The 15000-nt window shown below is 38.5% G+C and overlaps 1 protein-coding gene across 8 annotated transcripts in view; it reads left to right on the forward strand.

Annotated features, from left to right (window-relative positions):
- The window catches only part of Pgant5 (polypeptide N-acetylgalactosaminyltransferase 5), a 665995-nt gene that overhangs the window by 342928 nt on the left and 308067 nt on the right, over positions 1–15000 (forward strand). The window lies entirely within an intron of this gene.

Below are 15000 nucleotides of genomic sequence, written 5' to 3' on the forward strand. Positions count from 1 at the left end.
TATGGCTAATCTTAATTTAATAAAATAAAAGCTACTGAGGCTAGAGGGCTGCAATCTGGTTTGTTTGTTGATTGAGGGTGGATGATCAACATATAATTTGCAACCCTAAGCCCCAGTAGTTTTTAAGATCTGAGGGCGACAGAAAAGTGTGGAGGACAGACAAATAGCAGGCTCAATAGTTTTTTTTACGGAAAACTAAAAAGAAAAGTTTTAACACATTTTTCGAACAAAATTAAGCCCGGGAAAGCCTCTGGTGGTCTGCGGGAAATAAAATCGTCCACTGCCGCTTATGCTAAGCAGCCTCTGCCTGGGATTTCTGTTCACATCCGAAAATGACTCCTGCTTAGTGAGTTCTCACACGCGCCGGAAGTCTTCTAATAATTTTCGTCGCGGGAACTTCCCCGATGTCGTTAAGGATGATCGGAACGCTTTGAAGGAGACCCGTTTTTGATCAGTTTTTGTCAACGCTTGTCTCTCTCTCTCTCTCTCTCTCTCTCTCTCTCTCTCTCTCTCTCTCGAAAACACAGGAGAGCTCGACTGATATATCAGTGTTTGTTATTCAATTTTCAAAAGCTTTGCCTCTCTCTCTCTCTCTCTCTCTCTCTCTCTCTCTCTCTCTCTGGAAAAACACAGAGAGCCTGACTGATATATCAGTGTTTGTTATTCAATTTTCAAAAGCTTTGCCTTCTCTCTCTCTCTCTCTCTCTCTCTCTCTCTCTCTCTCTCTCTGTCTCTCTCTCTCTCTCTCTCTCTTCAAAAATTTTGAACTAGTGGAATTATTCTATTTTCAAATATATATATATATATATATATATATATATATATATATATATATATATATATATATATATATATATACATATAATAATATATATATATAATTTATAATCGTCGCTCAGAGCATCTTAAATATAATATCAAATCCTCAAGAGAGCTGAAAATTAATCACATTTAATTACCAGCCGAATTAACGCGTATACACTAATCTCTTATCAGAATCAAATTGAATATCTGTAATTTTAAATCTTTTTAAACCTTTACCTAAGAATAAGCTTAACCAGACTCACCACAGATATGTAACCTAATACTTCCACAATATTCCGTGAAATAAAGGACGATATTGCTGTTGCAAAGGAACATTTAATGGGCGCGGAGCTCTCATGAAGTGTGGTCATTGATTCAGAGGTATTGCTTGACCAAGGCTCCGTTGGGATGACGTATGGTGGTCATTGTTCATGGAAGATGCTTTATTGGATACTGTTATTACACACACACACACACACACATTCTCTCTCTCTCTCATGCAGTGTCTATTTTTATTTTATTTTTTAAGGCAGTGTCTACTTTCATTTTATTTTTTATGATAAAGTTTTCTCATTCTTCTCTCGGCCACGCAGGTAAACTGTTCTGATATATTCATTTGTCAATATCTTTGCCTGCCTCTCTCTCTCTCTCTCTCTCTCTCTCTCTCTCTCTCTAAGGCAATGTCTATTTTTATTTCTATGTTTTCGTGATATAATTTTCTCTCTTACACAGGTAAACAGTATTGAAATATCAGTGTTTATTTTTCATTTCTCAAAATCGCTTTGGCTCCCCCCCCCCTCTCTCTCTCTCTCTCTCTCTCTCTCTCTCTCTCTCTCTCTCTCTCTCTCTCTCTCTCTCTCTCTCTCTCTCTCTCTCTCCGTAGTCCCTCACATACCCTTTAGACTATGTTAATCCAGACCTTGCTAATTATATTAATGTAGACTTGTTTTTTAACGTATGTCTTCAAACCTTTCAACCCTTCACATAAATTGCATGACCAGAAAAATCTTTATTTAAATACTAAAACCAACTTATTAGCAACCATTTGCATTGATTATATTATAATTCTTATATAATTGGAGCTTAATAACTGTGCTGGGGAAGTGGATAATTATTGTATCTGACTAAAGCCTTCGTGATTTAGGTATAGTCATTAAGAGTAAGTGAATATGTGATTAATTTATTTTCGTTTTTCTCTGCAGGTACGTCTTTGAGTGGTGTTGGCGTATGGTCTTCTGAAATTGGGGGTATGTATGTATGTATGTATGCCCTTGCTAATTGTACACGGAATCTACCTAACTTTATATAATATGTATATGTATGTATGTATATATGTGAATATATAATATATATATATATATATATATATATATATATATATATATATATATATATAATATATATAATGTATATATACATACATATAAATATAGAAATAATCAACACACAATATGTTGAAATAGAAATAAATTTCTGTTCAACATGTTATTGTAGTTAAAAGACAAGACTGTTGCTATAAACACACATTGCCTAAAAAGAAGTTGGAACCTAAGTACCACAGGTAAAGTCTTAGGTACAGTGGTATACTTAGGTTCCAACTTCTTTTATGGCTTGTGTGGCTTGGTTGGCCGCCGTCTTGTCTTGCAAATGAAAGACCTGGGTTCGATCCTGATGTGAGTCAGAAATTTATATATATATTTGTGTGTGTGTGTGTTTGTAGGTGTGCATGTGCTTGCTGGCTACGTTGGCAAATCAATGAAGTTTATAGTTTTTTGCTATATGTTTTTTGGATTTATTGTGGGTACAGTCAATAAATTTTATAAGCATGCTGATGTCCAAAAAAGTAATGGAAAAAAGTGCCTTTTTTTTTTTAAGTGTCATGCCTTCGGGCAATAAACAAAACGAGTATTTTGAGCTGAATCCTTAATCGTGAGATTGTTTTTCTGGTAACAGGTCACAAGGAAATGGTTTGGTTGCGTGTGTGCTTATGGAATGCTCCCTGTCTAAGATAGTGTGCCAGAGGGTAACTTGTGGGCTTGCATTAGTGTCTTTGATAATTAAATCTACTTAGACAAAAACTGAAATTTTCTTGACTTTTTTTAGGTAGCTCTGTGAAAATCATATTGGTATTACCAAATGTGTTTCTGTGTCATTGTGTGTGCGCGTGTTGGTGTGTTTTTTGTTTGGATAAGTCCAGAGGTCCACACTAAACTCCTGAAATCCCAAAGCAAGTCCCCTTGTTGGCTTAAGACCAGCTTAAAACGCGCTTAAGATAGTTCTGGTGGTTAGTCAGTCAGTTTGAGCGACGAACGATTCTTTGGCAAATGGCGGATTGTTATATTAAGCACTGGACAGGACTACCAGTAAGTCTGATATGTGTGTAACTTGTCTGCAACCTGTTTGTGATATGTATGTAACTTGTTTTCAGCCTGTTTGTGATATGTATGTAACTTGTTTTCAACCTGTTTGTGGTATGCATGTAACTTGTTTTCAACATGTTTGTGATATGTATGTGATAAGTTTCCGACATATCTATAACATGTCTAACTGTATTTTGAACGCTTGAACGCGCTGTAAGACTGGTCTTAAAAAACGATTAATGAAGAGAATGCAAACGATTGCGCCTCCAGGATTCCCGCGGAAGGAGAAAGTGCCACATAGCTAAAGCACAATTTAAATTCCACATCTGTCAGTAAATTCAATGGAAAGTGAAGACGCAGCATATGCAAGCAAGCAAGCAGCCAAGCAGAGTAAGACTCAGGCAACTTTCAGTGATAGAAAGTTGTCTGTCCGGTCCCAGTGCCTCAGTTCTGATGTGATGACGTCATCTTGCAAGTCACATCCATTTCTGAGGCAGTTGGGTTTCTCTCTCTCTCTCTCTCTCTCCAGTCACTGGAGTTGTGATGTTCTTTTTAATGGATTTCTGATTTATTTTATTTTTTTTATGGATTTATGAAGTGTGATTTTCTTTTTAATGGATCTCTGATTTATTTGATTTTTGTTTTATGAATTTATGATGTGATTTTAGTTATCTGAAAAGAAAACTATTGTGCCGGCTTTGTCTGTCCGCACTTTTTCTGTCCGCCCTCAGATCTTAAAAACTACTGAGGCTAGTGGGCTGCAAATTGGTATGTTGATCATCCACCCTCCAATCATCAAACATACCAAATTTAAGCTCTCTTGCCTCAGTAGTTTTTATTTTATTTAAGGTTAAAGTCAGCCAAAATTGTGCATCTGGCAACGATATAGGTCAGACCACCACCGGGCCGTGGTTAAAGTTTCATGGGCAGCGACTCATACAGCATTATGCCGAGACCACCGAAAGATAGATCTATTTTCGGTGGCCTTGATCATACGATGTACAGAAAACTCGATTGCGCCAAAGAAACTTCGGCGCATTGTTTACTTGTTTATGAATGTGCGAGGTTCTATTTTTTTAATTTCTGATTTTTTTTCGACTTATGGTTTTTTTTTAAATAGATTTATGATTTTTTGTTTAAGGGTTAATTTTTTTTTTTACGAAATTTTGACTGTCATTTTAAAATTTAAGGGTTTGTAGTGAAGGATTTAAGCTATTATTTTTTTTTTTATTGATTTAAAGTTTTCTTTCTGGATTGTTTTATTTCGTTTGTGTGTTTTCATCTTCACTTACTGGACCTACGTAATAGTTGCATGTTTGTTTATTTCAGCTTTCTCCAATTATATTTTCCTCTTATGTTTTTATGTACGCACTTTCTTTACTTCGGTAACTTACTTTGTCCGTCGTGGGTGGGGGGAAGGGCTTTAAATATTTTCCATGCAATTGGTTGTTCCATTTGACTAATAATAATAATAATAATAATAATAATAATAATAATAATAATAATAATCTCCCCTTTTTTATACGCAGGTACTTATCTTTCTAACTTTAGAATTTTTGGGTGTTATTTTCGCCCACTTTGACCCTCTTTCTTCTTTCTTCTTCCTTCTCTCCTCCTTCTTACTTCTTCCCTTCTTCCTTCTTCTATCCTCCTCCTTCCTTTTCCTTCTCCTCTCTCTCCTTCCTTCCCCTTCTTCCTTCTTCCTTATTTGGGGATCGTGGGCGTGTGTTTGGGCGAGACAAATTACCATCATTGTGGGGCGGGAACGTGACGTCATCATTTCTGAATCGATGACTGTGCTGTTTGGGAAATGTTGTAGGTTTCTTTCTTCTTCTTCTTCTTCTTTCCTTTTCTCTCTCTCTCTCTATATATATATATATATATATATATATATATATATATATATATATATATATATATATATATATATATATATGAAATAGAGAGAGAGAGAGAGAGAGAGAGAGAGAGAGAGAGAGAGAGAGAGAGAGAGAGAGAGAATGTACTACCTATCATGATATCTGAAAAGTTCTGCTTGAAAACATCAGGAGAGCGGTACTGATAGCTTATCCTATCAGCTGATAGGATTCCAGTTGCTGTCGCAATAAATAATAATGTATTAAATTCGGGTGGGAGGATTTTCTGCGTTCATATTCAACTGGGGACGGCAAGGTCTTCAGTACTGGAAAGCAATCTGGTTTTTAGTTTTCCGAAAAGAAAATTATTATGCCAGCTTTGTCTGTCCGTCCGCACTTTTTCTGTCAGCCCTCGGATCTTAAAACTACTGAGGCTAGAGGGCTGCAAATTGGTATGTTGATCATCCACCCTCCAATCATAAAACATACCAAATTTCACAAAATTTCAGCCGTTTAGCCTCAGCAGTTTTTATTTTATTTAAGGCACAAGCCATACAAACACGTGCGGGAGCAGCACGGCAAGCCATACAAACACACAAACACACGCGGGAACAACACGACAAGCCATACAAACACACAAACACACGCGGGAACAACACGACAAGCCATACAAACACACGCGGGAACAACACGACAAGCCATACAAACATACAAACACGCGTGAATAATACGAAAAGCCATACAAACGCACAAACGCGCGGGAACAACACGACAAGTCATACAAACACACGCGGGAACAACACGACAAGCCATACAAACATACAAACACACACGGGAACAACACGACAAGCCGCACAAACACACAGACACACGCGGGAACAACACGACAAGCCACACAAACGCACAAACACACGCGGGAACAACGCGACACCACTCATCTGCAAAGCGCGCAATCACCACGATGATAATTCTCCACTTTCACCAGTTGCTTTCACGGGTCTGCTGTGAAAAGGAGTGTTTTGCATTCTAAACCGGATACTCTCTCGGAGGATTGCGTGATGCATTCAGTGCATCTCATATGCAGAGGACGCCGTCATTGTTTGTTGTTGCAGATTGTTGCAGGCACACTCATGTGCGTTAATGAGTTGCTGGCGTCTTCTTATGCCAAAGGCGGGAAAAGTGAGATTTCACAATGGTTCGAGTTTGCAATTCTAAGGCTGGAATCCCTGAGCGAGATTTTTTTTTTCTTTTTTGAGAATCTGGATGAATGTTTTCGTCCCTTTGGGGGTGAGAATTACCTAAGTGAGGTAGAATATGGAAGGAATATTCTCCAGTCCCTCTGGAGGTGAGAATGACCTAATAGGGGAGAACATGTTAAGAATATTTTCGACAGTGTGGTTTTGAGAATTACCTGAATGAGACAGAATATTGAAAGAAAATTATCTAATCCCTGTGTGTGTGTGTGAGAATTGCCTAAATGAGTGAGAATATGGGGAATAATGTTTTTAACTTTATGGGGGTGAGAATGACCTAAACGAGGGAGAATATGGAAAGTATATTATGTAATCCTTGTAAGGATGAGAATTACCTTAGCGAGGAAGAATATGGAAAGATATTATCTAATCCTTGTAGGGATGAGAATTGCCTAAACGAGGGAGAATGTGGAAAGAATATTTTCTAATCCTTGTAGGGATGAGAATTACTTAAATGAGAAAGAATATGTTCAATCCAGTGGGGGGTTTGAGAATTACCATATCGGGAGCCTTCTGCTTAAATATTATGATGGTAAACATTTTGACGGAGCACTGACTCTCTCTCTCTCTCTCTCTCTCTCTCTCTCTCTCTCTCTCTCTCTCTCTACTCTTCTCTTCTGCGACTATCAGCTGTCGACTAACAGTTAGATAGCCGCTGGTCAAGTCAGCAGAGGTCAGTTTGATAAAAAGAAACGCACCGTGTTGCACTGTTCTCGTCTTAGGAGGACTGAAAACAAGTCTAATTGCCCAGAGAGAGAGAGAGAGAGAGAGAGAGAGAGAGAGAGAGAGAGAGAGAGAAAGTAAAAGGAGGAGATGCGAGTCATTAAGCGATTGGAGTGATTGGCGAATCTCCCACATACGATGCTCAATCACTTTCAGATTGGGAAACTCTTTTTCCCTCGAACGGGTCTGGCAGTTATTCTCCCCTATGGGGCCGAGATGAAAAGAGATTTTTAAGGACACCCCCCCCCTAACTTCCGCCCACCCGGATAACGGGCGGCGTCACGGGTTGGTGCATTGGTTGAGGTTACTGTGTGGGCTGCGGGTGGGAATTCGTGACTTTATGTATAGACCGTTCAGTGGTTTACTTTGTAGTGTGCTTTTTTTTTTCTTATATCGTTTTTACCGTTACCTTTATATAATTTTTTTTCTAAATATGATTAGTCTAAGTTTGTATGGTTGAAGATGCATTTGTGGGTGTGTGATTATTGCCGATATAAAACGCTATTTGATTTAATTTTACTTTTTCTGATACATAGGTCTAAAGTTTTTGTATGGTGGCTATTGTATAAAAATGACTAGTTCAAGTTTGTGTGGGCGAGGATGTATGTTTGTGGGGGTGTTATCAGTATGGATGTAAAATTTTTAATGAATTTGTTTCCACTTACTTTTTTTGATACATAGGCCTAGAGGTCATTCTAAGAACTAGCTGATAGTGATATTGGTCATTTTTGGGACCTGCAAGCCATTGATCTATGAAAATTTGAGGAATTTACGTTCTGTTTTCTTTATTGGTACCAATTCTTGCTAGTTTTATATTAAGCCAACACTTAAAGACACTTACGAATTTGATTTAAAGCACGCCAGTCAAATAATTTGAACCCAAACTACAACAATATTATCCATCTCCTGACAGCTAATGGAACCGTTGAACTTAGGTGAACTTCGCTCTCGAACTTGTCTGTTCGAAATAGTTAGCACCAACTTCCTTCCGCGTTTGTGGTGCATGTGTGTGTGTGTGTGTCTGTGTGCGCGCGCGCGCAGCCCACCACAAACTAGCTACCAGCCTTTCTAAAGACGGGAGTCATTCATCTCCATTTATGATAGTCTAATGAAGTCATCAGCGCTGATCTTTCTTCCGGTCTGCGTTCTCATTGGTTCATTTATGACTTGGTCATTTCACCAAATAGCCAGAATTGTGTAAATGTTTACTTTTCAAAAGGTAAAGTCATTGCATTCACACGGTAATTATTACATCAGGATTTATCCCGTTAATCAGTGCTGATCTGGATGGGTGTAACTTTATACGTTAAATTATTTTGCTTTCCTATATTTGTTGAACAGTTTTCCTTAAATAATGCTGTTTTAATGAGCTGTTACTCTCTTGGACCACTCATTTCATAATGGCAGATGTTTTACAAATGGATACCTTTCCTGACTCCAACCCCCTACCCCCCATTTATCCGGGGTTCATAAATGAGAAATGTAGACGACATAATAAAATTATAGATGACAGAATGGAATTATAGATGATATAACATAAGTATAGATGACAGAACAGAATTATAGGTAACAGAACAGAATTATAGGTAACAGAATAGAAGTATAGATGGAAATACGCAGAATTATCAGTATACCTGCTTGGAAACGGCCGTCAGAATACCTCTCTGAAGTACTCGTACATTATCTCCAAGGCCTCAGGAAGTTCGTGAGGAAGTTCTTCAGTAATCATTACCCGAGCATATCTTTTATGCAGTTCCTCGAAGATTGTCGTATGTTCTCATTATCCGTGGAACTGCGACTTCCCAGCCTCTGCGAAGCGGAAATGTATTGTTGTACAGTACTGCCCAAAACTGGATGACTGAGTAAAATGGTAGATACTGCAGTTTTCCTTTGCCTTACTACTGAATTTGCAGATACTGCGAATGGGACCCCCCTAAATAAAGCATTGAAAAATCATTCTGAAACTGCAGTAAATTGTGTATTTTGTGTTTCACGAGCCCAATAGGTGGCTTATCTCAATTTCGAACATTATGCAGATACTGCAGTTTTCCATTTTAGGACAGAATATGTCTTTTGATGAAAATCTTTTCGTGCGGGGTTACTAGTTTTAGTTGGTCTTGAGTGGCAGTCTGTAGATGGTACCTTATTTTTCTATTTAATTTATTTATTCATTTGTGGGGCTTCTTTGGTCCCAAGTTCTTTTTTTATTCTCTGCCTTTGATCTAATATTAATTATAAACCTGATCTCTTAACCTGACCTTACTCCAATCATCACCTCATTTTAGAAGAAATCCTTCAAACGAGCGAGGTTGATGTGATTTTGTGGTCTCGTTAAAGAAGTAATAATCTCTCAGAATCTGATGTCAGGAGCACCTTCTTCAAAAGCATTGTTGCTGATCACTTTATAACCTTTTTTGCAGGTTATATTCAGAGTGACTCCTAAGAGCACCTTCAAGATCGGTTATAAAGTTGCTGATAGACACCAATTTCCTAAATCCCTTCCTCTTCATTTACTGAGTGATGTTTCAGATTTGCAGATACGTAATGGAAAACTATTCCACCCTTCATTCCAGTTAGTCTAATTTCACTTGTCCCTGGGCCTTGATCGGCTTATGGGGGCACCTTGAATTACAGGTATAGGTCTAGTTGAAGGCTAAATTTAGTAAATGCTCTCCATCAGGTTTTTATATGTATATATTTTCTTATATTTTTAAATGAGCTGTTCGTTAAGAAATTCGGCTTAAATTTACGTATCACAGTTGTAAAAGCTCTGAATAAGGATTTCATCATTTTCGTAATTCCGTCAGTGGACCCCAGGCGGTGCATTGTTAAAATCTTTTTACTCTCAATTTCCCTTTCAGTGCTGAGTGATCTCCTAGGTCCCAGCGCTTGGCCTTCGGCCTAAGCTCTGTATTCCTATTCCTGTCGTTCTCGTAAGGTGACCTGATGTGACCTAAGATTACCTAAGGTGAACTTCCTGATGGTCCAGTTTCTGCATCTCGACGTTGGCCTAGGATTTCCACCACTTCTGTTTGGCATCTATACTTCTATTCAGAGTTCTGTACTTCCATTCTGTCATCTGTACTTCTATGCTGTCATCTATACTTCTATGCTGTCATCTGTACTTCTATGCTGTCATCTGTACTTCCATTCTGGCATCTATAATTCTGCCCTCTTAACGATCGACCATCATTAAACAGACCTTTTGATCTATAAGAATCTCAAGACTTTCTTTTGCCGCCCCTCTGTCTTGTGGAGGTTCCCGAAAGAGCAGAGCCGAGGATCGAGTTCCTTTAGGCAGGAACCGCAAAAAGAAAGAAAAAAAAAAAAAGGTTCCGTAATTGTTCCAGAGGCAAAAGGTAGAGTGTGACCACTGAGCAGGAAACGACTTGTGAGAAAATGGTTGGCTTTGATCAGACTTCTTGGAAAGCAGCGGCAAACGATCTCTTTCCAACCCTCTCTCTCTCTCTCTCTCTCTCTCTCTCTCTCCTCTCTCTCTCTCTCTCTCTCTTCTCATCTCTCTCTCTCCTTCCATCTTCTTTCCCTTCCTGTGTCTTCCCTAACCTTATTCCAATCTTCCTTCTTCCCTCTTCTTTGTTTTTTTTTTAAATTGGGGCGAAGGAAGATGTGAGAAGCAAAGGGAAAGGAGAAGGAACGGTTGGAGAGAGAGAGAGAGAGAGAGAGAGAGAGAGAGAGAGAGAGAGAGAGAGAGAGAGAGAGAGAGAGAGAGAATAGGGGGAAGAAAATATTAGATATATACAATGGAAATAGAAAAATATTGGGTATTCCAAGGGTCATATTATGGGTTACGGAGAGAGAGAGAGAGAGAGAGAGAGAGAGAGAGAGAGAGAGAGAGAGAGAGAGAGAGAGAGAGAGAGAGAGAGAGAGAGAGAATAAATGAAGTAGAGAAATACTGGCTACTCCGAAGGTCATGTGCACTAAGAGAGAGAGAGAGAGAGAGAGAGAGAGAGAGAGAGAGAGATTAATGGCCGAAATTGAGATCCCGAGATATTTCTCTCGCGGTCATCTCAAATTTCGTAAAATTGAGATCACCGAACTGGAATCAATGTGCCGCTGTTTGATGAAATTCGAAGCCTTTCTTAATTTGTGTTCTTAAATTTCTTCTGCTTTCTTTGTGAGATTAAAATTGGGACGTGGAGAAATTGATTCTCATGAAGCAATTAATGGCCTGGAATTTCAGTTCGATTAAACTCTGCCGTAAATACCACTGAGAAATGATTTTCCACAGCCATGTTGAAATCGCATATCACAGTCCTTTAGATGGCTGAAGATTTGAAGATTTGGCCATCTTGCTTTGTCAAAGGACCTTTTAGAACTCGTCGTAAATTGAAGAACTATTACATCCTACAGCAAGTACTTAATCAAGAAAGTTATCATGTAACTGACGTGAATGTCATTTTTTGATGTGAATGTCTTGAAAAATGAACAAGGATAATGAAAGCTACCTATTATTGAAAGCCACAGCAACTGGTGAGAACTTGGAAGCGGTTGGTGAAGAAGCGCTACAGGAACTGGTGAAAGCTAAGAAGCGTTTGGTCTTAAAAGTTATTTCGGTGATTTTTAACTCCTTTTTTTATGTAAATCTCGTGGTCATGACGACGCAAAGGCTACTCATCATTTAAATCCTTCTCAGGTTCAAGAGCGTTCAGTGTGGACTGGTAATAGTGAAGAGATACTACAGTAATTGGTAAAAGCTAACAATTGCAGAAATTATTTGATGAATTTTTATATTTCCTGTACGCAAATTTCGTGGCTATGACGACGGATCGGCGTAGGAGTGAGTGAGGCGAGGCCTTTGACAAGAATAGATTTACAGTGGGAGTGATCTGTTTATAGATTATTAACGTCACACCTGGAATATTTAGACATGAGTGAAAATAACAGTAATGATTCGGTTTGTAATATAGAACTAGCAATATCTATCTAGCGATCTATCCTTCTATATATGCATGTATGTGTGTATGTATATATCTATCTATCTATCTATCTATCTATCTATCTATCTATCTATCTATCTATCTCTCTATCTAGATAGGTAGATAGATAGACAGATAGATAATGCTGTAATCTCTTGATTTTTAACCCTGCTGAACATAGTAATGAGACGGAAAAAAATAAAAACTAATTTTGTATATATGTAATGCAAATTTAGAGAGAGAGAGAGAGAGAGAGAGAGAGAGAGAGAGAGAGAGAGAGAGAGAGAGAGAGAGAGAGTTGAACTCCGCTCGAATAGATGGAATCATTCATCTGGGTCTCATCTGTAATCAAGAGAGAGAGAGAGAGAGAGAGTATCTGTGGGCGTTGCTTTGCTTTGTAACGGGATGGTCTTTAGTGTGGGTGGCTTTTGTGTGTGAGGAGGGGGGGGGAGGAGGAGGGCGGTCGATTTCCACCCATCATTTTAGGGGCTCGTTGTTTACCCCCTTTTGCCCGTTTCGGTCATGTTATACAGACCTTCTTACGTGACGGTCGGTCTAAATGCCACACATTCGGTTACGCCTCTTAGGTGCTGGCTTGTTACAAAGAGAGAGAGAGAGAGAGTGAGTTTAGTTTACTCATAGAAAATGGAGAGAGGTTCTCTCATCATACATTGTTGGATCACGTGTTTTCGACAGAATATCAGAGAGAGAGAGAGAGAGAGAGAGAGAGAGAGAGAGAGATTCAGGACTCAGTTAAGTACATGATAAGTAGTTGACTGTGGTTGGTCCCAACCAAGGTACAGAAAGGTATATGCCTACTTTCCTCATCCTGAAAAATTTGTTGAGGAGCAAAATTGTCACTCCTAAAAAAAAAAAAAACTGTCTTAACTGTCTAAATATCTCTCTATAGAAGAAAAAAAAGTCTTAACTGTCTAAATATCTGTCTATAGAAGAATCTATCTATCTATCTATCTATATCTCTCTATATAGATAGATGAATAGGTAAATATTTAGATAAATAGGTATATTAGATACACACACGCAGTAAGGGACTGAGAGATCGAATCATTCGGTCGAGTCGCAGGTGTATGAAGCCCCCCCCTCGAGAATGACGCTCATTTACGGAGAGAGAGAGAGAGAGAGAGAGAGAGAGAGAGAGAGAGAGAGAGAGAGAGAGAATGAATGAATCTCTCGAGCCTCTGTCGTCTTCTCGTGCTGTGAGTTCCAATTAAAGCCTCTGGTGTTGGAGAGACTCGAGAATGGAAACTTGGGCTATTGCTGAGGGCAGCCCATCTGCTACCCCGCCCGAAATGTGATGGGTGGGACGAAGGAACGATGGAACGAAGGAACGGAGGTACGAAGAATTAAGGAACGAAAGTACGAAGGAACGATGGAACGAAGGGATGAAGAAATTAATGAACGAAAAGACGAAGTGACGATGGAACGAAAGGGATAAGGGACGAAGATCGAAGAAACAAAGGAACTAAGGGACGAAGGAATTATGGAACGAAGGGACGAAGAAACGAAGGAACGATGGAACGAAGGGACGAAGGAATTAGGGAACGAAGGGACGAAGAAACGAAGGAACGATGGAGCGAAGAAATGAAGGGGTTAAGGAACGAAGGAACGATGGAACGAAGCGACGAAGAAACGAAGGAACAAAGAAACGAAGGGACGAAGAAACGAAGGAACGAAGAAACGAAACGAAGGAACAAAGAAACGAAGGAACGGAGGAACGAAGAAACTGAAGAAGGACCCTAGGAGGGCCAACAAGGACAAGACAAGCCCCATTTCCATCGACGAGTTGATTGGCCGTGTTGCAAGATTCATCGTCTTAATTTTGTAGGAGAGAGAGAGAGAGAGAGAGAGAGAGAGAGAGAGAGAGAGAGAGAGAGAGAGAGAGAGAGTTTAATGTGTTGTTTTTGTTTCGTTCATGTTATCAATGGTAAATTAATCTCTAGGTCTTTTTAGCAGGAGTAATCATAAACTTTTCTGCTCTTGTGAAAACTCTTTGCGTTTAGATAAACAAAAATGATCTACAGATTACTTCGAAATATAACAAAAAATATTATTATTATTATTATTATTATTAGTATTATTATTATTATAATGACAATAATAATAATAATGATATTCATATAATATATATGTAGTAACTACATTATTATTATTATTATTATTATTATTATTATTATTATTATTATTATTATTATTATTATTATTATTATTATTATTATAAGGAAACCCTTGCAGTTCTGTCCACAATTATAAATCTCGTCAACCTACTTTACTAAAGCAGAAAACGACGTATTCAGTAAACGAGGCGAGGTCACGGCAGGTCAGGTTGCAGATGACGTTATGTGTCCTCAGAATCCTAGGCACTGATGCCAGGTCACCTCACAGGATCAGAGAAGAATCCTTAGATGTGTCGGAAGAATCCTTTTGTCTCCGCAGGCTTAGGGAAATCGCGTGTTGAATGTGGTGTAATGTGGTCTTTGTTCTCTTCAAGGATTTGAGCAGAGTAAATAGGGGGGGATATATATATATATATATATATATATATATATATATATATATATATATATATATATATATATATATATATATATATATATACTTACTAAATAACTAAATCATCACATCTTTGTCCTGTTTACAAAACAGTAGCATTTTTAGTCGATCAACCATCTCTCTCTCTCTCTCTCTCTCTCTCTCTCTCTCTCTCTCTCTCTCTCTCTCTCTCTCTCTCTCTCTGCCCACTATATATATCTACATTTTTGTCCTATTTACAGAACAGTTGACATCTGTAGCCGTTCAAACAACCTCTCTCTCTCTCTCTCTCTCTCTCTCTCTCTCTCTCTCTCTCTCTCTCTCTCTCTCACTATATATATCTACATTTTTGTCCTATTTACAGAACAGTTGACATCTGAAGCCGTTCAAACAATCTCTCTCTCTCTCTCTCTCTCTCTCTCTCTCTCTCTCTCTCTCTCTCTCTCTCTCTCTCTCTCTCTCTCTAGTCATTCAGGCAACTCACACGTCCTTCCTTATAATCAAAATTTAACTCATT

Source organism: Macrobrachium rosenbergii, chromosome 53, assembly GCF_040412425.1.
Source record: "Macrobrachium rosenbergii isolate ZJJX-2024 chromosome 53, ASM4041242v1, whole genome shotgun sequence".
Taxonomy (NCBI): Eukaryota; Metazoa; Arthropoda; class Malacostraca; order Decapoda; family Palaemonidae; genus Macrobrachium; species Macrobrachium rosenbergii.